General features: G+C 37.9%; 1 protein-coding gene and 1 non-coding gene across 2 annotated transcripts in view; one reads left to right on the forward strand and one right to left on the reverse strand.

Moving 5' to 3' along the window:
* LOC139180332 (uncharacterized) overlaps nucleotides 1-26,758 on the reverse strand; it is a 368,615-nt gene that overhangs the window by 218,219 nt on the left and 123,638 nt on the right. The gene's annotated exons all lie outside the window — the stretch shown is intronic.
* Nucleotides 7,424-7,528, forward strand: LOC139180464 (U6 spliceosomal RNA). Its single transcript, XR_011564734.1, has one exon. It is a non-coding gene; the product is annotated as a U6 spliceosomal RNA (small nuclear RNA).

The raw sequence follows: 26,758 nt of genomic DNA on the forward strand, positions 1-26,758 counted from the left end.
TGCCTAGAAAGATAACTTAAGTAAACACAACAATTAATCTTGAGGAGTCTTATGTACCTGTCAAGTAACTCTCACCATTACAGGTACCCCCAAATCTAAGGAATAGATGAAATTTTTTTCCTACCCTTTTAAAACATTTTGTGCCTATCTTACAGTCAAGAAGTGAAAAAAGAACATGTTTAATCAAAACATATGAACTATTGCCTTATGCAAAATATTATTCCTAGGTTTTTTCAGAGGATGTCTTTTCTTAATCTTTAAGAACTCACTGTAAAGAGAATCAAGTACTAGAGGGCGCAATAGAAGTAAAAAATTCAGATAAAGGGCAAACAACAGCTCCAAATCTTTTTCATGTCACAAAGAAAATTCTTTAACCAATAATCAGGAAAAAGGAAAATTATATAAGAAAGAAAGGTAAGTCGCTCAAACGTGTCTGACTCTTTGCAACCCCATGGACTGTAGCCCACCAGGTTCCCCCGTCCATGGGATTTTCCAGGCAAGAGTACTGGAGTGGGGTGCCATTGCCTTCTCCAGGGGATCTTCCCCAACCAGGAATCGAACCCAGGTCTCCTGGTTCGTAGGCAGACACTTAACCATTTTTCTTTAGGCTCCTTTTGATTTCCATTCTCCATATTTCCATAAACATGAACAATGTTTATTAATTCCCTTTATGATCTTTAAAGCTGGCTGGTCAAATGTGGGTTTACTACAAGAAAATTAAATCTGTACTAGAAGTAACTTTGATGAAAGCAGAGAAAAATATTCTTGCTCAAGGAAAGTATCATGAACTACAGACTTTCTTCACTTAAGTTTTAATCCTTTTATTTTTCTGATGACATAAAATCTAGATACTGAAAAAAATGCAAGTGTTTTCATGGGTTTCTGTAAGTGAAATGTCTGTAACCTTTGACTCAAAGGCTATTACAGTGAAAGCATTTACTTAGTGCTTTACATTATACATTAAAGATAAATGACCTGGAACCAATATCTACTTTCCTCATACTCTAAAGTATAGATTTGGATAAATCACATGTTGCTATAGTCCCTTTGAGGCTTTCTTCCCTACATCCTGGCATCAGGTAAGTGACCAAAATCCACAGAGGAGATTTATATAACTCAATTTGTCAGGGAATTATCTATTTTAATTTTCATATGAAACATGAGAATAATTAAAATAATCTGCTTATCTTCTCTCTCCCTCTCTCTCTTCCTGTCCATCTATTTGTGTAATACTTTCTACCTACCTTTCTGTTTCTTTCCCTAAAATCCCCTCAATCTTTCCATCTGAAGACAGTTAAAGCAGGGGCAAGAGCCACAGAAAGACTCGTACAATCTAAGGCTAATTCCTGGATGCCTGCTTTCACTTCTACCAGACTCAGCAGCATTTAGGAATCCAATGTATGTTGCTTGGTCCTTCTAGTGCTTTCTTTAAAAATAAACCCATTTTTCAGTTAAAGACTTTACTGACTTCTTCCAAAATATAGATCACAATGGGCCAATCATGGTTTTAATTTCATTCTTTCAAAATTATGTTTCAAAGTCATTCATTATCCCACATTTTGTAAAACAATGTTACTAATTTACTCACTCTTATGCCTTTTGCATTTTACCTATTGGGATAAGGATATATGCCTCTTCTGATAGAGACACATCTATAAAAGTAAAGGCAAATAGAGAACACTTTTAACAAATCTTTGCCATTTTGTGGTCTGTATTTTATCTGCAGAAAGTTCATATTCACAGCAAGCCTATTTTTATTCCAGGCATACTTCTGTTTGGACTACAATGACACAGCAATAGCCTCGCTGTGATGACGTCTTTGAAGCTTACAGGGTTAGTCCTTGATTTTTCCTGAAAAACACATGCTCTCTGGTTTCTTTGCAATCACCTCACAGGGGATGGTAATCACTCCTTTTAGGTAATCATTAGCAGTTGCAGGCTGATGCTGGCTAAATGGCATTCCCTAGATTGTGACTACTTCCATCAAGGTAAGGACCCACTGAAAGCTCTGATATATGAGAGAATGTAACATTCTACAGAAAGAAATTAAATGTTCAGACCTGGATATTAAGCACAGGGCCTGTGAAACAAATCCTTGGAAGAACAAGCTTTTTAAAATGGCAGGTGAAAGAGCTCCACATTTTGCCAACAACAAAGTCAAAGAACCTAAAAGGCCAGAGAAGACAGATTGACAGTTCATGCTGAATTTTTTCATTCCACATAATTCTTCAGCATGATGTTCTTAGCCTTTTTAATATTCCTGACAGCATGCCTGCAAAATCATATACTGCATCCCTGCTAAGAGGCTCTGTGAGGAAAGGAAGAGAAACTTAGAGAAATACATGGATTGTACCCAACATGAATAAGACCATAATGCAAATGAGAATATAACACTTGTGGGATTGTCAGCTTTGTACACGTGAATTTGTTCTATATACTGCGTGTCCTCTTAGTAAATAGATGCTGGGAAACTGTTCAGAAGGAAAATAAATGCTTGGAATACATCTTTAACAAGCTGTGAAATGGCTGAACATACTATGTAATGAAACACCAACAATGAAATTAAAATCTGCCCCCTAAAATCCATTGTCATGATCATTAACAAGAGCCATATTTTCTGTCAAAAATGCTTGTTCTCATCAAATATGGAAACAGACCTAAACTCATTCACAGTCCTTAGCTTACCATGGACTCCATTTGAACAAACTCCTGTTTTTATATTATGTCAAAACTAATTTTCCAGATTATCTCTTCTCTAAGCCTGCTTATTTAACACCATGCAAAATGCTGGGCTGGATGAAGCACAAGCTGGAATCAAGAATGTTGGGAGAAATATCAATAACCGCAGATATAGAGATGACACCACCCTTATGGTAGAAAGCAAAGAGGAACTGAAGAGCCTCTTGATGAAATGAAAGAGAGTGAAAAGCTGGCTTAAAACTCAACATTCAAAACACTAAGATCATGGCATCTGGTCTCATCACTTCATGGGAAATAGAAGGGGAAACAATGGAAACAGTGACAGACTTTATTTTCTTGGGCCCCAAAATCACTGCAGGTGGTGACTGCAGCCATGAAATTAAAAGACGCTTGCTCCTTGAAAGAAAAGCTATGACTAATCTAGACAGCATAATAAAAGCAGAGATATTACTTTGCCAACAAAGGTCTGTCTAGTCAAAGCTTTGGTTTTTCCAGTAGTCATGTATGGATGTGAGAGTTGGACCGTAAAGAAAGTTGAGTGCTGAAGAACTGAGGCTTTTGAACTGTGATGTTGGAGAAGACTCTTGAGAGTCCCTTGGACTGCAAGAAGATTAAATCAGTCAATCATAAAGGAAATCAATCCTGAATATTCATTGGAAGGACTGATGCTGAAGCTGAAGCTCCAATACTTTGGCCACCTGATGCGAAGAGCTAACTCATTGGAAAAGACTCCAATTCTGGGAAAGACAGAAGGTAGGATCAAGGGGAAAAGAGAGGACGAGATGGTTGGATGGCATTACCAACTCAATGGACATGAGTTCAAGCAAGCTCTAGAAGATGGTGAAGGACAGGGAAGCCTGGGCATGTTGCAGTCCATGGGGTCACAAAGAGTCAGACACAACAGAGAGACTGAACAACACCATGGGGTTAATGGATACAAACTAACTATACATAAAATAGAGAAGCAACAAGGATTTACTGTATACCATAATTAACTATATTCATATCTTGTGATAATCTATAATGAAAAATAGTCTGAAAATATATATTATATATGAATCACTTTGCTGTGTACCTGAAACTATTGTAAACCAACTATATTTCAATTTTTTAAAGTTTATTAAAAAGGCAAATATTTTCCTTCTCTTTACCTCATCAGTTTCTTAGCAAACCCTTACTTTTAGAATATAAAAATAAATCATCCCTATCTTACCTACTTACCCCAAGACACTAAACTGAGCCAACTAGTGAGGTTTTTATTTATGATTTTTATTACACATTATAAAGCAATGTTTTCTTCATATAACAAAGATAAAAATATGTTGAAAATTTAGAACAAACCAAATGTTATATTAAATTCCAAGCCCTCATAAAATGAATTGCTGCATTTGATATAAAAGTCAAATGTCAAAACTATGACTACATTTAGTTATTTATTCCAAAGAAAGCTCTGTAAAACCCTTTATTAAAAGGCATTTTACATGTAAGTAATAGCTACAAAAATGAAATATTTTCTCCATAATTCCAAAGCTAAAATCAATATATGATTGAAATGTGTTCTGCTTTGCCAAACATTATAATTTTATGACATAAAAGTGATTCACAGTAACCATTACATCAAAAATATGATTCCTAAAATTATAACTTCCTGAGAAGTAATGATCAAGTAAATGGGATGATTAAGTCCCCCTAAAGTTTGTTATTAACCCCTAAAGACAATCTCTTTACGGTTCTGGGCTTGGTAGTTACGACAGACTTATTAGATAAAGTATTAAGAGCTCATTAACTTGGTAAGCAAGTTTCCTGTTTTGTTCCTGACGCGTGAATTAGGTTATAATGGACTTGGCTCCCTAACTTATGCCTAAGTCACTAATGTGCATATTCGATACCACTCTTCTTTTAAAGACTTGCATGAAAATATGATCTGTATTTGAGACAGTTTATATCACATCATCATCTTATCTTTCCTGTTGATTCACATCTGCTGTTAAAAATTTATTTCAATTAAGCTACAAATTCTGGCAGTTCTATGCCCCCCACTTTATCCCAATCTATCTACTTTTGTACATCTTGTTGCTAGTCCAAACCACAATCCATCTCTCACTTGGACTCTTACAGTGGTCTCCTAACTCATACTATATTCTTGCTTCCTCTTCTCTCCCCTATAATCCATTTTCCACAAAGCAACTAGAAAGTTTTTCTAAACCACAGATATCAGACCATGTCACCTTTCTGCTTAAAACCACCCAGAGACCTCCTTGAAAATGGAACTCGGCCTATGAAGCCCTGTCTACTTCTACACCCCCTTCTCTTCTACTCTGTCCTCATTTAAACTAATTTTGGCCTTCTTTTTACTTCTAGACCTCATCAAGACCCTCCCAACTCCAGCTTTTCAAATGTCTGGTCCCCTTGCATTCTCTGTCTTCAGTTCAACCGCCTTCTCCTGAGGACTTTACTGGCCACAAAATCAAAGTGGCCCTTATGTAACCACCATGACCAAGGCATGTGCTAGCACTTCCCCCTGGTTATTTTCTTTAAAGCACTTATCTCTCTCTCAAATGACCTTTTCCATTAATTTTTAATGTGTTTATTGTCTATATCTCCTCCTTGAAACATCATCTGCCTTACATGAGACACCTGATTTGTGTAAAGTGAAAGTTGAAAGTGTTAGTTGCTTAGTCATGTCCGACTCTTTGCACTCCGTGGATTGTAGCCCGCCAGGCTCCTCTGTCCATGGACTTCTCCAGGCAAGAATACTGGAGTGGGTAGTCATTCCCTTTTCCAGGGGTTCTTCCTGACCCAGGGATAGAACCTGAGTCTCCTGCATTGCAGGAGGATTATTTACCATCTGAGTCATCAGGGAAGCCCCTGATTTGTTTAACTCACGACCAAACCATGGCTAAAATAGCAGAAGCTCAGTAAATGCCTGCTAACTGAATAAGAATCTTAAAATATGTGACTCTTCACTGAAGTTTTAAAGTATACATAACCTGTGATAGGGCTTCCCAGGTGGCTCAGTGGTAAAGAATCCACCTAACAATGTAGGAGACACCATGGGAGATGCAGGTTCGGTCCCTGGGCTGGGAAGCCCCACGAAGGAGGAAATGGCAACCCACTCCAGCATTCTTGCCTGAAAAACCCCATGGACAGAGGAGCCTGGTGGGCTGCAGTCCATGAGGTCGCAAAGAGTTGGATATGACTGAGTATGCATGCACGCAACTTGTGATTAAGACAGCAGCATCTCTAGATATTAATAATTTTAAAAATGTGGCTCTATGGAGAACTGCTTATTTGGTCACCTGGAGCAAATAATTTGTTGTCAGGTAAGTAGCTTAGCAATTATCGTCTATGAATAACAACAAAATCAATAATGTAGCACATTGTTTATTTTGAATTAAGCTCTCTGCACAAGCATGACAGAGAAAAATAATCAGACAAAAAGCAGTCTCTTGGCAACTAAAGAGAGGTATCCTTAAGTAAGAAATACGTAAGGAGAGGATAGATTTGGGCAGGTAGCTTTTAGAACTCTAGTTCTGATTTTTATTTTGGAGAGAATGAAGAAAAAGGCGAAAATGGACTTTCACATGCCAAGTAAAGTCCCAGGGACTATTACAGAGTCATTAAACACACACACACACCATCCTCCTCCCAAGAAAGTGGGCTTTCGGCTGACTCAAGTGTGGGTTGCACCTAGCAACTTGTTTCCAAAAAGTGAAATATGAAAAGAGAGGAAAAAGTAACTTCACAGTGCATAACCCGGCAGACACTACCTTGTTCGGGTGACTGAGGTAGGTATCATCACTGATAAGCCATGTCTGTAGCATATACTATGGATATTGGTGATCAGAAGGGCACTTCCCCTCTGTGGTAACGTTCCCCTCAAGCCTGTAACTCCAATCTAACCATGAGAAAAATGCAAGACAAATTCAATAACAAAGAGGCATTCCAAAAACTACCTAACCAGCATTCCTCAAAACTAAGTTGTTAAAAACAAGGAAAATCTGAGAAGCTGCTGCAGGCTAGGGGAGGCTGTAAAAGACATGATGACTGAGTATAACATGGATCCAGAAACAGAAAAATGGACATGAGTGCAAAACGAGAGAAATCTGAACAGAGTGCAGAATTTAGTTAATAATAAATTAACAATGCCAGTTTCCTTCCATAAAGAAAGCTGAGTGCTAAAGAATTGATGGTTTTGAACTGTGGTGTTGGAGAAGACTCTTGAGAGTCCCTTGGACTGCAAGGAGATCAAACCAGTCAATCCTAAAGAAAATCAGTCCTGAATATTCATTGGAAGGACTGATGCTGAAGCTGAAGCTCCAATACTTTGGCCACCTGATGCAAAGAACTAACTCACTGGAAAAGGCCTTGATGCTGGGAAAGATTGAAGGCAGAAGGAGAAAGGGATGACAGAGGATGAGATGGTTGGATGACATCACTGACTCAATGGACATGAGTTTAACAGGCTCCAGGAGTTAGTGATGGACAGGGAAGCCTGGCGTGCTGCAGTCCATGGGGTTGCAGAGAGTTGGACATGACTAAGCAACTGAACTGAACAAAGCCAGTTCCTTAGTTTTGACATATGTACCCCCCAACTCCATAAGATGCTGGAGTAGAGGAACTCTACTGTGGAGTATACAGGAACTCTGTATCTTTGCAACTTTTCAGTTAGTGTAACATTCTTCTAAAATTAAAAGTTATTTACAAAGACAAGGCAGCTCAAATGTTCAGCTTCTGTAGCATCTATACTAAAATTGCAACAGTACAGAAATTAGCATGGCTCTTGCACAAAGATGACCCACAAATACAGGAAGCATTCCATATTTCTGATTCACCTTGTTGTATATTAGAAATTAACACAACACTGGAAAGCAACTATATTCCAATAAAAGTTAATTTTTAAAAAAAGACAAAGTAACTTTATATGGAACAATCTCAAAGATATAGTATCTATTTATATGCTCAGGGTGAAGTACAGGTGTATTGCATGCAACCATTTCTGTATTTAAAAGACTGTGTGTGTGCACGAACCTGTATATACATAAAATCTTTCAAAGATGAACCAATAATTCATATATATATAACACACAGATATAGGAAGAGGAATGGGACGACTGGAGTAAAAGAAAGCAAAAAGGGGGCTTCCCTGGTGACTCAGAATCTGCCTGTCAGTGCAGTAGACACGGGTTTGATTCCTGATCCAGAAAGATCCCACATGCCATAGAACAATTAAACCCATGTGCCACAACTACTGAGCCTGTGCTCCAGAGCCCGGGGGTCACAAGTGCTGAGCCCACACATCACAACTGCTGAAGCCTGAGTGCCCTAGAGCCCACGCTCCACAATGAGAGAAGCCACAGCAACGAAAAGCCCTCAAACCAGACCTAGAGTAGTCCTAGCTCGCAGCAACTAGAGAAAAGCCCACACAGCAACAGAGATCCATTATAGCCAAAAACTAACTAAACTATTTTTAAAAGGAAAGGATTTACTTTTCACTACATAGTCACTTTAATATTTTTAAGATTTTATGTTCATGTATTATCCATTCCAAAAGTAAGTTAAATACGTCCCTATTATCATCTCACAATCAAGGGCTGATAAGACTCTAAATGATCACTGTTGTATATATAAATACAGTTGTTTTGAATAAGAAATAAAGCTCTATGGTGTCCACAATAAATTTGTAGAACTCAGAAGTAATAACATACTGGAACAGTAATAAAAGCATTAATATAGGAATAAATGTATTCATGTGTCAGGAATAACTCTAAAGTGTTAGTGTATGTGTGAAAGTCTCTCAGTCGTGTCCAACTCTGAGCCCATGGACTGCCAGGCACCTCTGTCCAAGGAATTCTCCAGGCTAAATACTGGAGTGGGTAGCCGTTCCCTTCTCCAGGGGATCTTCCCAACCCAGGGAATGAACTCAGATCACCCACATTGCAGGGGGATTCTTTACCATCTGAGCCACCAGGGAAGCCCAAGAATACTGGAGTGGGTAGCCTAACCCTTCTCCAGTGGATCTCCCCAAACCAAGAATTGAACCGGGGTCTCCTGCATTGCAGGCAGATACTTTACCAACTGAGCTACCAGAGAAGCTCCTTCTTAAGTGTTATATATGTATTAATTCACAAATACCTATGAAATCAGTGCTATTATCTATACAAAAGATTTGCAGTATGACTACTGGCATTATGCACTAATGAGGTATGCATTTCCCCTTGGCCTCTTACAGGCAATAGAGAAGAATTCTCCATTTAAACTATGGCTTTATTTCTTATGCTCCTTAAACAATAGAAGACTGGCAAAGGCCCAGAAATTTTACATCTTCTGTAAAGATCTGCCATTCTATTTCTATTGATAATTAGGCCACATGGAGAATATATATGTTTGAAATTCATTTGCCTCTGCTGCTACACATGCTTAATATAGTTTGAGATATATACATAAACTTGAATATCCCCAAGGATTTTAATCCCAGTGAATTTACCATCTGGAAAGAATATATCATAATCTTACATCAATATTATATTTTACTTTGTTTCTAAGACTACTTTTATGATATGATTAATGGTAAATATGTAAACAGGATTTTTTTTAATAGGGGTATATGGACCCCCTGCCCCTCCATTAAGGATCTATGGATTCGTGAATAGGGAAAAGCATATCTTTATTTTCACAAACATCTAACTGAAATCTGGCATCTCCATGCATTATAAATAAAGACATGATACAAGCCACAGAGTATTAACAGTACCTGCAACTGTTAGAAATAGAAATTAACAATTACTTTCTATCACACACTATAGTTAGGCAGATATTACATAGTATTTCTTAAATTCATCATGATTTCAAAAATACAGCTGATAGTAAACTCTCTGCTAGACCTTATTACTTAATGCATTAATAAGTATATCCATTATAGAACTAAGACAAGGCATCAGTCCTTTTTCCAATAGTCACTGATACACTGACACTTCATACACAAAACCCTGGCAGTGACAAAGGCTGAGCTAGAATCCCACCTGCTTTGGGAGTGAATGAGTGGTAAACATAAGCTCATCCTAAATGCTTTCAATTACTCTGTCCTAAAATGTGAGCATGGCCTTATTCAATAAAACACTCATTACTGACTGTAAAAAGTAAATAAGAATTTTTTCCATAGTAGACCAAATTACAAGGGGAAATGCAAATAGTAATGTTTATATGCAAATATTACATCCAAGAATTTCAAAAACATTTATATCAGTTTTAATATCCTGTCTCATTTCTTCAAATAATTTACATAGAGAAGCATCTGCAGAAAAAAAATTGTTAAGTGCTCTTTTAAAGCATAAAAGCTACGGATTGTGTTAATGAAATGCTGATTATCTTAAGACATATAATCAAACATGTTACTAAAATCTATATCCAGTGGCTATACATTAACATGAATCACCAGCATACTAAAATCATCAGAAAGAAAACAAGTTTAATTTCACATGAGTTTTTCTGAGTGATATCATTTAGGCTCCTAATTATCTTCAGTTCTGCATAGTCATCATAAGCTATTAGTTCAATAACCCAAGGTACTATCTGGCCAGATATCAGCATCATGCTCATTGATATGCAGTTTCTACAATCTCTTCCTCCTTTGGGACTGAGGCAGAAGATCTGTATCATCTCAGTCTCCTCATCTCATTTTCACTAACTGTAAGATTACTGTTTTGAGGCAAACTCCTCAGACTCACTGAATAAACATCAATGTATAATTAAAAACATAAACAACAGTTACAAACACTTACCTATGCATTTGTTTAAAAGATGGCTCATTAGTATTTGAGAGACAAAATCTGTAAGGGTCAAGGATTTATACTGGGGGTGAGGGCAGGGAAATGGGCAAAATAAGTGAAGGGGGTTAAGAGGCACAAACTTCCAGTTTTAAAAATAAATAAATCATAAGGATGTAACATACAGTAAAGGGAATATAGTCAATAATATCATAATAACTTTGAATGATGACAGATGGCTACTAGATATATTATGGTGATCATTTCATAATGCATAAATATATCAAATCACTGTTGCACACCTGAAACTAATATAACATTGTAAGCCAGTGAGTGTTCAGTCACTCAGTCGTGTCCCACTCTTTGCAGCCCCATGAACTGTAACCCACAAGGCTTCTCTGTCCATGGGATTTCCCAGCAAGAATACTGTAAGTGGGTTGCCATGTCCTACTCCATGGTATCTTCCCAACCCAGGGATCAAACCTACATCTCCTGAGTCTCCTGCATTGTAGGCACATTCTTTACCACTAAGCCACCAGGGAAGTCCACTGTAAGTTAATTATAGTTCATTAAAAAAAAAAAAGGATACAGATATTTTTGAAATTACATGAAAAATGGCTCCAAGAATTGTCAGAATAAATCCTGCTTACAAAGGATTAAATGATCTTCTATTCAGTGGTGACCTTCAAGGACAGAAGAGCTGAGGTAGCACAGATTCAAAGTCACTGATTTATGTCAGAGAAGTGCACAATAATGGAAAACCAGAAGTAGAAGAATGGAAAGCTTCATGTATGTTTTCTTAAAAAAGGAGAGGCTAAAGCAGTATGTGACTCCATCATGGTTCATAAAACTATTTCATCTGCCTCAAGGCCTAATTTCTATGCCTACTGCTCATCTTTTTATCCAAAAGGATCAAACCAAAATGCTTTTAACAAACAAAGCTTCTTTGGAAAAGGCGTTTCTAGAAATAATACTCCCCAAAAGATGTAAATACACAACACCAAAAATAAGAGCTGACAAAAAAAATAATAATCAAAAGAAAATATTGTCTCTCATTTGATTGCTAGCTTATGACAAAGCTTGTGAACTCTTCTCCTGGTTGCTTAGCAACCAGTCTAAGCAGCAGCTTGAGACTGTAAGAAATTTCCAAGCCAGAGCTGTGGAAATCAGTGCTAACTACTCAGTGTATTTCTCAAGGTTACCCATGTTTGCAAAAGAAAAAAGGAAGACAGAATAAGTACCCTTGGGGTTTCTCTAGCAAGACCTAGAAGGAGGTCCTCTAATAATACTTTGAGCCCTTCCAAGGTAATTCCTCACCACCTATACTCTAAGTGGACAACTCCCATATTGGGAAGGAAAGCCCCAACACCCATAGGAAGTGTTTCCCATTGCTGAAACAAAACAACCAAGCTCCATCAAATAAAACCACCAAGTTCAAGAAGTAGAAGGTAGACAGTGGAGCTTTACTCCATAAGCACAACTCTTCCTGGTACACTGCAGGCTGTTCCCAAGATTGCAATTGAACAACAAAACAAGATTTATTTTAGAGTTTGCTATCTTCGTTTTCCAATAAACACATTATTACAACTTGCTCTTAGAATCTTCCACCATCCTTGATTATGGCTGATCACAGCACTAGACAACCCATAAAATAAGCAGTTTATTTCCATAGAGACTCATCTTAAAAGCTTGAGCCTGGTAAACATAATCAGTAAACTTACTGACATTAGCATAAGCGATAGGCACAGACCAGCTAAATGTCTGTCTCCACCTTGGTTCCAAAGAGGAAAAAACAGACGACACGCATTTCCAGATGTGATGAGTACAGACCCAGATGTTCATAGAGAAGAGAAAAGCAGAGACACAGAATGGTTCTCATTCACTGGTGGACTGGTGTTAGTGTCTTAGTTACAGATCCTGTCCATTCATGTTTAATGTCCGGGTCACCAAGGAACAGGGCATGCCTGCTTCTCACAGGAAAGTGATGTGAATGGGAGCATATCATCTCTTAATAAATGAATCAGTGACCGTAGAACAAAGCACTGGACCAACTAAAGGATTTGTGTAAATCTTAAAAGTTGAGCTTCCATTTGTCTGTAAAGTTATATCAAAAAGTCCATTTCATATAAGGATGGTCTAAAAAATCAATAAAATAACAGGAAGTATATACAGCTTCTAAACATTCTTTCTCACTTTATACAACACTTCCTGCTTCCTCAAGTTATGTTGTAGGAGTATTATGCTGGTACTGACTATCTCCAGATATCCAATTATTAGTAGATGGCAACGTAATTCAGCTTACTTCTGTCTATAAAGAAGTGCTTGGGAAAATAAAAATACAAATTTATCATTTGACTGTAAGCCAGCAGTAAATACAGTGTTAGCTATTGATGGGCGGCAATACTAAAAGCTAGAAAAGGAACATAAAAAATAAAAGGTAATCATTTGGATATTCCCTAGCAGTTCAGTGCGGAAGACTCCACATTTTCATTATCAAGGGCCCAGGTTCAGTCCCTGGTCAGGGATGCACAAGGTTCACAGTGCAGCTAAAAAGAAAGATAAAAAGAGATAATCCTTCTTATCGTTCTTCAATTTCCTATTATTTCCTGATTTTAAAAAATGATGCATCTCTTAAATTTTTGATGGTTGAATAGTACAAAAGCAAACACAAATGTAAGTCACACTGAGGAACATTTTTCTTTGGAACACTGATAACAGTACAAAACTAAAAATAATTGAGAAGCTTCTGATTAGTCAAAGTAATTGGTCTCAAGAGATGACTTAGAAAAAGTACACATCATCCTTTCTTAAATGTATATTTCTGTAAAAAGAGAAGTCTTCCCTTGCTGGGTGACTAAAAATATTTACTTTTTCATGAAAAATTATACCTTGGAGATATCGAATTAAAAGTGAAAAAAAGAGTTGTCGATTTTAAATTTGGATACTGGAGAGTATCTAAGAGCTGATTAGTTTAAAGTGAAACCTTGCTGGGTGTGTACTCATGAACTGTTAACCATTGTTTAGGCATATTAACATCATTTGCAGAAACTGTTGAGTTTACCAATACAGAAAGCAGGTGGGAAAGGCTGGTCTTTAGCAGGGAGCACAGAATTCATGGAAGAGAGAAGAGGAATCTGAGATGGAAAACAGTCAATACCTAGCGAGAAGCATTTTCTCCTATGGCTGTAAGCCTTGACCTGTCACATTACTCATTTCAGCTTCCTGCACAGTCTCAGAAGCATCACCTGCGTCATGATAAATGTGCTGGAATTGCTAAGTCTACTAGCGAATGTGACTCTCGACTCCCTGCACTTTGGATCCGGCAGGAAGAACACTTGCACAGAACAGATGTATGGAATACACCCAACAAGCTGTTGTATGTTGAGTTCACTTCTTATTTCATGCAGAGGTGTCGGGGAAATGAGAGCGCTTAAAACCTTTATGTGAAATGGAACAGATACAGAACTGCAAAGGAAATAGTCTTTAGGAGAGGAAAGACTTACTGAATCAGTCTTTCCTCCATATAAATATATCCATTCACTGAAGGTAAGAATTGTACGAAAGCATTACCTTCCAGGTCAAGATACAAAGAACTAATATTTTCTCAGCAGAGCTCTGTGTTAGGGCCCGGACTAGGTGTCATACACAGGTCCAGGAGGTAGGTATCACATCCGATTTACAGATGGGTAATCAGAGCACCAAAAAGTAAAACAAGTGACTTGTCTGGGGGCACTCAGGCAGTGAGAGATGGGACTAAAATTTGAGTCTGCATCAATCAGACTCAAGCTCACCTCCATATCTACACCACACAAGTCCTCCCTTTCTATTTAAAAAAAAATACATTAATAAGAAGGGCCGAATACAAACCAGAATACCTAAATTAATGCAAAAGGTTCCCTATCGAATTCTGGAAACTTTCTGATAAAGAGCAACATATTTACATGGCAGAAGGTTTCAGCATATGTTCTATCTATACCATTTCCAAGTACCTATCAGCACAATGCTCAGGAATCCTGACAAGGCTGACATCTTAACTGCTGACTCTTCTCAGGAGATGATACATGCCTCAGATTATAGATAGATATTGAAAACACAGAGTTGAAATAAATAAGTGAATAAAAAGATCATACACCATGATCAAGTGGGCTTTATCCCAGGGATGCAAGGATTCTTCAATATCCGCAAATCAATCAATGTAATACACCACATTAACAAATTGAAAAATAAAAACCATATGATTATCTCAATAGATGCAGAGAAAGCCTTTGACAAAATTCAACATCCATTTATGATAAAAACTCTCCAGAAAGCAGGAATAGAAGGAACATACCTCAACATAATAAAAGCTATATATGACAAACCCACAACAAACATTATCCTCAATGGTGAAAAGTTGAAAGCATTTCCTCTAAAGTCAGGAACAAGACAAGGGTGCCCACTTTCACCACTACTATTCAACATAGTTTTGGAAGTTTTGGCCACAGCAATCAGAGCAGAAAAAGAAATAAAAGGAATCCAAATTGGAAAAGAAGAAGTAAAACTCTCACTATTTGCAGATGACATGATCCTCTACATAGAAAACCCTAAAGAGTCCACCAGAAAATTACTAGAAATAATCAATGACTACAGTAAAGTTGCAGGATATAAAATCAACACACAGAAATCCCTTGCATTCCTATACACTAATAATGAGAAAACAGAAAGAGAAATTAAGGAAACAATTCCATTCACCATTGCAACGGAAAGAATAAAATACTTAGGAATATATCTACCTAAAGAAACTAAAGACCTATATATAGAAAACTATAAAACACTGGTGAAAGAAATCAAAGAGGACACTAATAGATGGAGAAATATACCATGTTCATGGATTGGAAGAATCAATATAGTGAAAATGAGTATACTACCCAAAGCAATTTATAGATTCAATGCAATCCCTATCAAGCTACCAACAGTATTCTTCACAGAGCTAGAACAAATAATTTCACAATTTGTATGGAAATACAAAAAACCTCGAATAGCCAAAGCGATCTTGAGAAAGAAGAATGGAACTGGAGGAATCAACCTACCTGACTTCAGGCTCTACTACAAAGCCACAGTTATCAAGACAGTATGGTACTGGCACAAAGACAGAAATATTGATCAATGGAATAAAATAGAAAGCCCAGAGATAAATCCACGCACATATGGACACCTCATCTTCGACAAAGGAGGCAAGAATATACAATGGATTAAAGACAATCTCTTTAACAAGTGGTGCTGGGAAATCTGGTCAACCACTTGTAAAAGAATGAAACTGGACCACTTTCTAACACCATACACAAAAATAAACTCAAAATGGATTAAAGATCTAAACGTAAGACCAGAAACTATAAAACTCCTAGAGGAGAACATAGGCAAAACACTCTCCGACATACATCACAGCAGGATCCTCTATGACCCACCTCCCAGAATATTGGAAATAAAAGCAAAAATAAACAAATGGGACCTAATTAACCTTAAAAGCTTCTGCACATCAAAGGAAACTATTAGCAAGGTGAAAAGACAGCCTTCAGAATGGGAGAAAATAATAGCAAATGAAGCAACCGACAAACAACTAATCTCAAAAATATACAAGCAACTCCTACAGCTCAACTCCAGAAAAATAAACGACCCAATCAAAAAATGGGCCAAAGAACTAAATAGACATTTCTCCAAAGAAGACATACAGATGGCTAACAAACACATGAAAAGATGCTCAACATCACTCATTATCAGAGAAATGCAAATCAAAACCACTATGAGGTACCATTTCACACCAGTCAGAATGGCTGCGATCCAAAAGTCTACAAATAATAAATGCTGGAGAGGGTGTGGAGAAAAGGGAACCCTCTTACACTGTTGGTGGGAATGCAAACTAGTACAGCCACTATGGAGAACAGTGTGGAGATTCCTTAAAAAACTGGAAATAGAACTGCCTTATGATCCAGCAATCCCACTGCTGGGCATACACACTGAGGAAACCAGAAGGGAAAGAGACACGTGTACCCCAATGTTCATCACAGCACTGTTTATAATAGCCAAGACATGGAAGCAACCTAGATGTCCATCAGCGGATGAATGGATAGGAAAGCTGTGGTACATATACACAATGGAGTATTACTCAGCCATTAAAAAGAATACATTTGAATCAGTTCTAATGAGGTGGATGAAACTGGAGCCTATTGTACAGAGTGAAGTAAGCCAGAAGGAAAAACATAAATACAGTATACTAACGCATATATATGGAATTTAGAAAGATGGTAACAATAACCTGGTGTACGAGACAGCTAAAGAGACACTGATGTATAGAACAGTCTTATGGACTCTGTGGGAGAGGGAGAGGGTGGGAAGATTTGGGAGAATGGCAATGAAACATATAAAATATCATGTAGGAAACGAGTTGCCAGTCCAGGTTCGATGCATGATGCTGGATGCTTGGGGCTGGTGCACTGGGACGGCCCAGAGGGATGGTATGGGGAGGGAGGAGGGAGGAGGGTTCGGGATGGGGAGCGCATGTATACCTGTGGAGGATTCATTTTGATATTTGGCAAAACTAATACAATTATGTAAAGTTTAAAAATAAAATAAAATGGGAAGAAAAAAAAAAAAAAAAAAGAAATAAATAAGTGAAGTAAATAGGCTTCCCTGGTGGCTCAGCTGGTAAAGAATCTGCCTGCAATGCGGGAGACCTGGGTTCGATCCCTGGGTTGGGAAGATCCCCTGGAGAAGGGAAAGGCTACCCACTCCAGTATTCTTGCCTGAAGAATTCCATGGACTGTATAGTTCATGGGGTCACAAAGAGTTGGACACGACTGAGCAACTTTCACTTCACTTAAAAGAGCATTCACCAATATGGCTTTACCAGTTAGGAGTCTAGTGTGAATATCAAAACTTTGGTGGGAGGGAGGAGGTAGGTTAGAAGCCAGAGAGCCAAGGTGAAGAATGACGAGCAAGGCTGTACCTCCCAAACTGGAGAGCAGCTGGGGAGAACGGAGACAGGGAGGGGTTGTGGGAAGGAGGAGCCCGCACCACACAGCTCAGACTATCTGCAGCTACCCACCAACTTCTCCAAGTGTGGCCAGCTAGGGCCACTATTTGAAACATCATAACACAGGAAACTGCACGATTTTCTTGGCCTCCCTATTCAGAATCTAATGTATCAGCAGACAGCATAGCCCTGGAAAGAGCATGATTTGGGTGATCGGATCAGAGCTCTCCTAATTACCAACAGTTTCATGTTGGCATCAATAGATCAAGGGCAATTAAACCAGCCTAACATATTCATGGGAGAATCAAATGTTAATATACTGTAGCACATCATGGCCACCCAATACCTGTTAGTCCCTTTACTTTTCCTTTACTGCACCATTTGAAGTCATAAAGTATCAACAAATGCTTATAAATGCAAAAGACAAACTACAATCAACTACATCAGGAAGTCATTTTGCGACACTAAGAATGAGTATGTTGGGATATTCATCAAAGGAGGATGGACTGCGTGTTTGTAGTTAGTAGAGGCCAACTTTTACACACGGAATGGATGGACAACAAGTTCCTACTGTGTAGCACAGGAAACTATATTCAATATCCTGGGATACACCATAATGGAAAAGAATTTTTTCAAATGAACACATATGTGTCCTACTTTCTAGCCTGAGACAGAATCACTTTTGAGTTGGAATTACAGACTGAGCAGTGGATGATATGCATTACACACCATCATGAAGAAAGGAACCCATCATTGTAGCTTGGAGTAAACAGTCTTTATCACACTGAGGCTCTTCCCCAGGTCCTCCTTCTGGATGAATTAGGAGAATAACGCTTATCAAGAGGCTCAGCAAGAATCTGGAATCATGAAGTCTCTTTAGAGCTCTAACTTACATTACTATACACATTATACAAATACAGATTGTGTGTGTACACACAAACATCTCTAAACACACATACTGTATTACATATAGTAATATATATATATATATATACTGATAACATACATAATATATTGACAGGTGGGTAGATACACAGACTGATAAACATTTATCATAAAGACCAAAATGAGATTAACATTCTCAGATCCTGTTCATCTATTTTGATCCAACTTTTAGAATATCACAAATGGATGTGGAGGTGTATGACATGTGGGCCAGGGAAACATCCACAGGAAGAAACTTTGATCATTTTGAAATTGCCTTTTAAAGCATCATTTCCTGGATCTATCATCAACTTCTTGCCTGCTGTTTCCTTACTACCCTATTAAAAATGTTAAGTCCTCATAATTTTCTGGGAATTACCATCACTCTCTTAAAACTGGCTTTGAACGCCATCAATTGAGGAAAACAAAAGAGCATGTCGCATCTACATGTCAATAGTCATGATATTTAACATTTAGCAAACACATAAAATGTACCATGGGCTTCCCTTGTGGCTCAGCTGGTAAAGAGTCTGCCTGAAATGTGGGAGACCTGGGTTCGATCCCTGGGTTGGAAAGATCCCTGGACAAGGGAAAGGGTACCCCCTCCAGTAGTCCAGCCTGGAGAATTCCATGGACTATACAGTCCATGGGGTCACAAAGAGTTGGACATGACAGCGATTTTCACTAAAACGTACCGAGAACTTTTTTGAGAAGGATACGTTTTCATTTTATTTTCACAATAATGCTATAAGGTATGGATCTGTTATTATTCCCCTTCCATGCTCATCCTCAGTTGCTCAGTCGTGCCTGACTCTTTGTGACCCTCATGGACTGTAGCCCTCCTCCATGGACTGTGGCTCCCCTGTCCATGGGATTATCCCAGCAAGAACAGTGGAGTGGATTGCCATTTCCTCCTCCAGAGGATCTTCCCAACCCAGGGGTCAAACCCGCGTCACCTGTGTCTCCTGTACTGAGAGGCGGATTCTTTACCACCAAGTCACCTGAAAAGCCCAATTATTCTCCTTTGGAAATGAGAAAAGTTAGGAATATAAGCAGTCAAGTAACTTGTTCACAATTTCTAACTAATAACTGGTCTGCCAGACTTGAACCAGTACATTATTTGGTGCTGTGGAAGAAGGTGGTTTGTGATTAGGAACCAAACCATTACTCAAGCTAGGACCACACTTTTCATCATAAAGATGAGAGTGCAGGGTAAGAATTCACCTTAGAATTCATGGCACCAATTTGACATATTAGTACTAAACTCACATATTGGATTAATATCCACATATTAATCACATTTCAGATGTGATCATAGATTTAGATATGATATCCATAAAAAGGTCTGTAACAAAGAGACATCCATGAGAGTTTTAAAAAAAAAAAAGAAGGAACTAATAAGACAGTGTCCAGGTGGCTTAGAATTTCCACCAATGCTTTAAAGAGATTAACTATTCAATACCTTCCCATATCATGGTCACAACTGCATCCAATTTGATGTGAACCACATCTACACTAGATTGACCTCCTTAGCTGAGAATTCAAAGCCCTGAACATGACTGTTATCTTTTCAGCCACACTCACTATCCTTTCTTTTAATTTTCAGATCAAAAGTATGACCCCAAACTATGACATTTTCTAAAAATTAGCATATTTGAAAACAATTCTACAGTTAGCAGTTATACCATAGTTGGAAAATACAAGCTTATTTACTAAATTTTTAAATTAAACTTAGCAAGTTAAATAGAATATAAAGAGAACAGAAGGCAAAGGAACTCTATAAAAATACTGGCCACCAAAATAGAGTGAAAGGACTAAGAATATGAATATATAAAAAGCTGGTATGAATTGACAAGAAAATTAGTACTCTAATACAATAATACCCAAAGACAAGGATAGAGAATTCAGAAGAGAAGTCAAACACTCACTAAAATGAAACAATGTTTATTAAGCATGAAAAAGAAAAAGGATGAGGCCTCTTTGTGGAAAGATTCTTTTATAATACTGTATTTTTAGAAACGAAACTTTATCAACTGCCAAAATCTCGAATCTGGTAACCAATCCAGATTAGTAGTATCACCATGATATGTTAAGCCCTTTTACAAGGCAAATATGACAGCTTCCCCACTGACTTGAGCAAAGCATTACAAACCTGCAGGAGAAAAATAATATAGATTATTCCCTGCACCTCAAAGGGAAAGTAAATAGACAGCATCAGAGGGCTGGGAGAAAATACTGTGGTATTAGACATCATTTCTGAAGTCTTTAGCAGTTCTGAAGTGGGGTACTGGAAAACTGAGGGTCAACTGAAATATTGGGTTTTCTCATGGTGTAGAAGGATCCTAGAGAGGACCATTTTGTGAAACCACAAAATTAATAAATTTTGGTTATTGACTCTGATCTGCTGCACCAGGATTCTAAACTCTTAGATTCTGAACTTGTGTAAGTTACCCATATGTGATAACTCGTTATTAACTAATGACTTGTCATTTATGAGATGATTTCTAATACAGGTAAATTATAAACATTTATAACTATTCTGAATAAGAGATATGATTTTTTAATCTTCCAAATCCCCCCTTTCATTCTCTACATCCCCCCATCTCTCTCCCTATCACATTCTTTCTCTCTCCCTCAAACACACACACACACACATTTTTAAAATTTTAAACCCTAACACATTTTTTTTTTCTGTTTTTTTTTTCTTTTTTTTTTCTTTTTCTTCATTTTCTTTTTTTTTTTCTTTAATAGAAAATTATTTAATTAGTATACATGTGTTCCCCATCCTGAACCCTCCTCCCTCCTCCCTCCCCACACCATCCCTCTGGGTCGTCCCAGTGCACCAGCCCCAAGCATCCAGCATCGTGCATTGAACCTAGACTGGCATCTCGTTTCATACATGACGTTTCACATGAGTTTACTAACACATTTTTTTAAAGGCCCAACAAGAGCACTCTCTTTAGAGCAGAAATCAAAGCAAACATTTCTTTCTTGAATGTCACAAAAAAGTGTTTTGGGACTGAAAACCAATCTTTCCTTCCTACTGACCACACACCTTCAAGAAGGGCCCACTTGAAGGAGCAAAGAGGAGAGACATGTCTGAGCCTTCACATCAGTCCTGAATTAAGGGAAGTGACAAGCAGGAACAGCCAGAGATCTTTCACATCTGAACCTCATGTCAACCAGTCTCTCGCTGAAAAGACCTTCAAGGCAGTTGGGCGTCTGCATGGTGGCAGCTCTGATCTGTTCTGAATGTAGGAGGAAGACACCCTTTCTCACAAACACCACCAATCATCCAGATATTTTTAGTCAGCCTCATTGTAACCCATACCATTAAAGTGGGCATGAGTCAATTCTGACAGTTCTTAGAATTGCGTCCTCAGAATGCGTTCTTCACCTGCCACCAAGGAGCATCGTTCCTGATTACTCATACTCCTTAGTTCAAAGACAAAAGAGTCCTATCAGAGAGGCTTAAGCTTTACTCTAGCCTTTCTATTAAGTAAATCGAACGTTCTGACAGCACACCTAGCCATGATGTCAAGTCACATCTACAAACATCTAAATCAAAGGCCTGTCTAGGCAAGTCTTTGGCAGACAAGATTTAAAAAGTGACCTTGGATTCTTAAAGGCTGCCATTTGATTCACATTCCATAAAAATACATTATCAGAGTAGTGGGGGGAGGAGAAAGAAAGAGTCCAATAACAGACATAATTAAATGGGTTTCCTTTCATTTTTACTGATGCTCTTTTTATCTCAAACTCAGAACTCACCAAGGCCACCCTTTCAATTTATGCAGCATGAAATCATATTTCCTCATTCTCTAATCCCAGGAAGATTTTGATATTTTAACTGGGTGAGAAGATTCAATAACAACAAAAAAATGACAAGGATCCTATGTTGCCTCCTGGGGGCCCCTGCTGGCTGGCTGAGTGAACTGAACTGGAGTGGATACCAAGCAATGAGGGGCCTCTTCATCAGAGTTCAGATCTCTGATTCCTAGAATGTTCTTTGAAACTTAGCTGACAGGCCAGTTAGGTTCCAAAGCACCAAGATGGTTGAATTTATACTAAAACCAAAGGTCAGAAGAGAAACTTGCAAGATCCCAAAAATGTAAAGCAGAAGAAACCCTTCACTTTGGGGATACAAGGTATCAACTCTGAGCCTCTTTTTGCCCCAGTTAGTTTTGAGCACTCACCCAACTGAATTCCTGATGCTGTTGGAGCCTCTAGAGAAATCATTTCAGCCTGAAATTCCCAATAGCTGCCTCAGGGCTTGGTTTATACCATCCCTGGTACAAAGTCAGGACTTCAGTAATGGCAACATTTAAACCATGTGTAAAAGATTGCTACAGAAGGTTAGCATGATCACACATTCATTTCAGAAGCTGTTTAAAGGGCTAAAGGCCAAATTAAGGAGGTCAGTCTGTGCACAAATACATAAGTATTATGTAGAGCAAGAAATAGAGTAGAGCAAGTAGAGCAAGAAAGTTTTCAATCCATTCATGAGTAGTTGTTTCATTTTCATAAAAGATTTAAGATCAACAAAAATATTTCAATCCTGAAACATAACAACATATACTTTTGTTCTTTCACAGAGTATTGGTAAAATTTGTGTTTCGCTCATTCTGAAAATGGTATCAATTATTAACATTGCTATCCATCAACAGAGGAATGGATTAAGAAAATGTAGCATATATATATAAAGGAATGAAAATGGGTCATTTGTAGAGACATGGATGGACCTAGTGATACACTGTCATGGATGGCACTCAGTCATACAGAGTGAAGTTAGTCACAAAGAGAAAAATAAACACCATATATTAACACACATATGTGGAATCTGAAAAAAAAATGGGTATAAACAATCTTATTTACAAAGCAGAAATAGAGACATAGATACAGAGAACAAACATATGGATGTCAAGGCAGATGGGGAGATGGGATGAATTGAGAGATTTGGATTGACATTACTGATATTGTGTACAAAATAGATAATAATGAGAACCTACTGTTTAGCACAGGGAACTCTACTCAATGCTCTGCAGTGACCTAAATGGGAAGGAAATCCAAAAGAGAAGGGATATATGTGTATATTCTAATATACACCCTCCAGTTCACTTTGCTGTACAATAGAAAATAGCACAACATTGTAAAGCAACTATACTTCAAAAATTTTTTTAAAGATGAGCCCATTTGAGAAACAGATTGACTTGGAAAAATCTCAATAGACAACATTATCATTATTATGACTAGTTCATGACACCCCCAAATCAGTATTATTCTGCCATTTCACTGAACAACAACAATATAACATGAATTAAAGAAGATAATTCAATATGCTAATATTCAATTAGGATAATGACATGTATTAAGCAAAATAACTAAGGTTCTATAGACAAAAATTAGAAGTTATTATTGGGGTTAGCCATATGAATAGCTGGTGCTTTGACATGCCAAAATGGCAATTTCACACAGTTCAACCTAATAAAATCTATACATGTGTGTGCAGAATTCACCTTAGAATAAACACTAAGCCATGATAACCTGAATTATATTGTTTGATATTTACTGAGCTCTTATTACATCACTGAGTTAAATGTTTCATCTCACAACAAGTCTATGAGATAGGGACTCTTACTAATATGTTTTCAAATAAGAGAAATGAAACATTCAATACCTTGTGCAAGAGCCTAGAGCCAAGTAAAGCTGACATTCAAATACAACTCTGACTGTTGCCTCTGCTTGACAGTTGGACAGAATGATACCTCCCAGACTAAAACAGAAAGACTAGTGGACGTTATGAGTATGTGGAAAGATCAATGGTGGAAACTGAGAAAAATGGGAAGCTGAGAGGGAAACTGCATCTTTTACAGGCAGACCTCAGAGATAGTGTGCGTTTGGTTCCAGACCATAGCAATAAAGCAAATATTGCAATAAAGCAAGTCACACCAAGTTTTTGGTTTCTCAGCACATATAAAAGCTATGTTTATACTACATTCTAGACTATTAAATGTGTGATATCTTCATGTCTAAAAAAACAATGTACATGCCTTTATTTAAAAATACTCTATTGCTAAAAATGCTCTCTATCATCTGTGCCTTCAGTGAATCAGTAATCTTTTTGCTGGTAGAGGGTCTTACCTTGATGCTGATGGCTGCTGATGGATCAGGGAAGTGGTTGCTAAAGATGACAATTTCTTAAAGTAAGACAACAATGAAGTTTACTGCATCGGTGGACTTCTCTTGCTTTATTTTTTTTTTTTTTGACTGCATTATGTGACATATGGGATCTTAGTTCCCCAACCAGAGATCAAACCTGTGTCTTCCCTCTACATTGGAAGCATGAAATCTTAACCACTGGACTGCGAGGGAAGTCCCTTATAGACTCTTACTTTTATGAATGATTTCTCTGTAACAGGCAATGCTGCTTGGTAGCATTTTACCCACAGAACCCTCTCAAAATTGGAGTCAGCTCTCCCAAACCCTGCCACTGCTTTATCAACTAAGTCTCTGTAATACTGACAATAAATCCTTTATTGTCACTTCAACAATCTTTACAGCATCTTCACCAGGAATAGATTCCATCTCAAGAAACCACTTTCTTTGTTCACCCATAAGAAGTAACTCCTATCAAGTTTTATCATGAGATTGCAGCAATTCAGTCACATCTTCAGACTCAATTTCTAGTTCTCTTGCCGTTTCTACTACATCTACAGTAACTTTCTCCATTGTAGTTGTGAATCCCTCCAAGTCATCCATTAGGGCTGGAATCAACTTATTCCAAACTCCCATTAACATCGATATTTTGGTCTCTTCCTACGAGTCAAGAATGTTATCAATGGCATCTAGAATGGTGAATCCTTTATAGAAGTGTCTTCAATTTACCTTCCCCAGATCCATCAGAGGAATCACTATCTATGGCATCTATAGCCTGATAAAATATATTTTTTAAATAATGAAACTTGAAAGTTAACATTATTCCTTGATTCATGGGCTGCCAAATGGATGTTGTGTTAGCGGGCACAAAAACATCATTAATCTCATTGTATCTTCATCAGAGCTTTTGGGTGACCAAGTGCTCTGTCAATGAACAATAGTAATTTAAAAGAAAAGTTTTGTTTGTTTGTTTGTTTTCTGAGCAGTAGATCTCAACAGTAGGCTTAAAATAGTCAGTAAACCATACTGCCAACAGATGTCCTGTCATCCAGGCTTTGCGGTTTCATTTATGGAGCAGAGGCACACTAGATTTAGTATACTTTTTAAGGGCCCTGTGATTTTTGGAAAGGTAAATGAGCACTGTTGTCAACTCAAGTCAAAAGCTGCGTTAGACCCTAACAAGAGATTCGGCCTGTCCTTTGAAATTTTGAAACCAAGCACTGACTTCTCCTCTCTAGCTATCAAAGTCCTCGGTGGCATCTCCTTTCAATAAAGGGCTGTTTTGTCTACAGTAAAAATCGGTTTCTCAGTGTGGCCAACTGCCTTACTCATCTTAGCAAGATCTTCTGGATAATCTGCTGCAGCTTCTACATCAGCACTTGCTGCTTCTTCACTTAGTTTTTATGTTATGGTGATGACTTCTTTCCTTAAACTGCATCAGCCAACCCCTGCTAGCTTCAATCTTATCTTCTGCAGCTTCTTCACCTTTCTCAACCTTCACAGAACTGAAGAGAGTTAGGGCCTTGCTCGAGATTAGGCTTTGGCTGAAGGGAATGTAGTGGCTGGTTTCATCTTCTATTCAGACCACTAAAACTTTCTCCAGATCTGCAATAAGGCTGTTTTGCTTTCTTATCATTTGGGTATTCACTGGAGTAGCACTTCTAATTTCCTCCAAGAATTTTTCCTTTACATTCACAACTCAGCTGTTTGGAGCAAGAGGCCTTGATTTTGGTTATCTCAACTTTCTACACGCCTTCCTCACTAAGCCTCATCATTTCTAGCTTTTGATTTAAAGTGAGAGATGTCGACTCTTCCTCTCACTTGAACACTTAGAGGTCATTATAAACTTATTAATTAGCCTAATTTCAGTACTGTTGTTCTCAGGGAATAGGAAGGCCCAAGGAAAGGGAGAAATAGTGGGGAAGGCTGATCAGTGCAACAGTCAACACACACATTTACTAAGTTCAGCATCTTATGCAGGCTAGATTCATGGTGCACCAAAACAATGGCAATAGTAACACGAAAGATCAGTGAACACAGATCACCACAATAAAGTAATGAAAAATATGAAATGTTGTGAGAATTACTGAACTGTGACACAGAGACTCAAAGTGAGCAATCGCTGTTGGAAAAATGACGCCAAATAGACTTGCTCAAGGCAGACTTGCCGCAAATCTTCAGTTTGTAAAAAACCAAAAAACAG

Source organism: Bos indicus, chromosome 28, assembly GCF_029378745.1.
Source record: "Bos indicus isolate NIAB-ARS_2022 breed Sahiwal x Tharparkar chromosome 28, NIAB-ARS_B.indTharparkar_mat_pri_1.0, whole genome shotgun sequence".
Lineage (NCBI taxonomy): Eukaryota > Metazoa > Chordata > Mammalia > Artiodactyla > Bovidae > Bos > Bos indicus.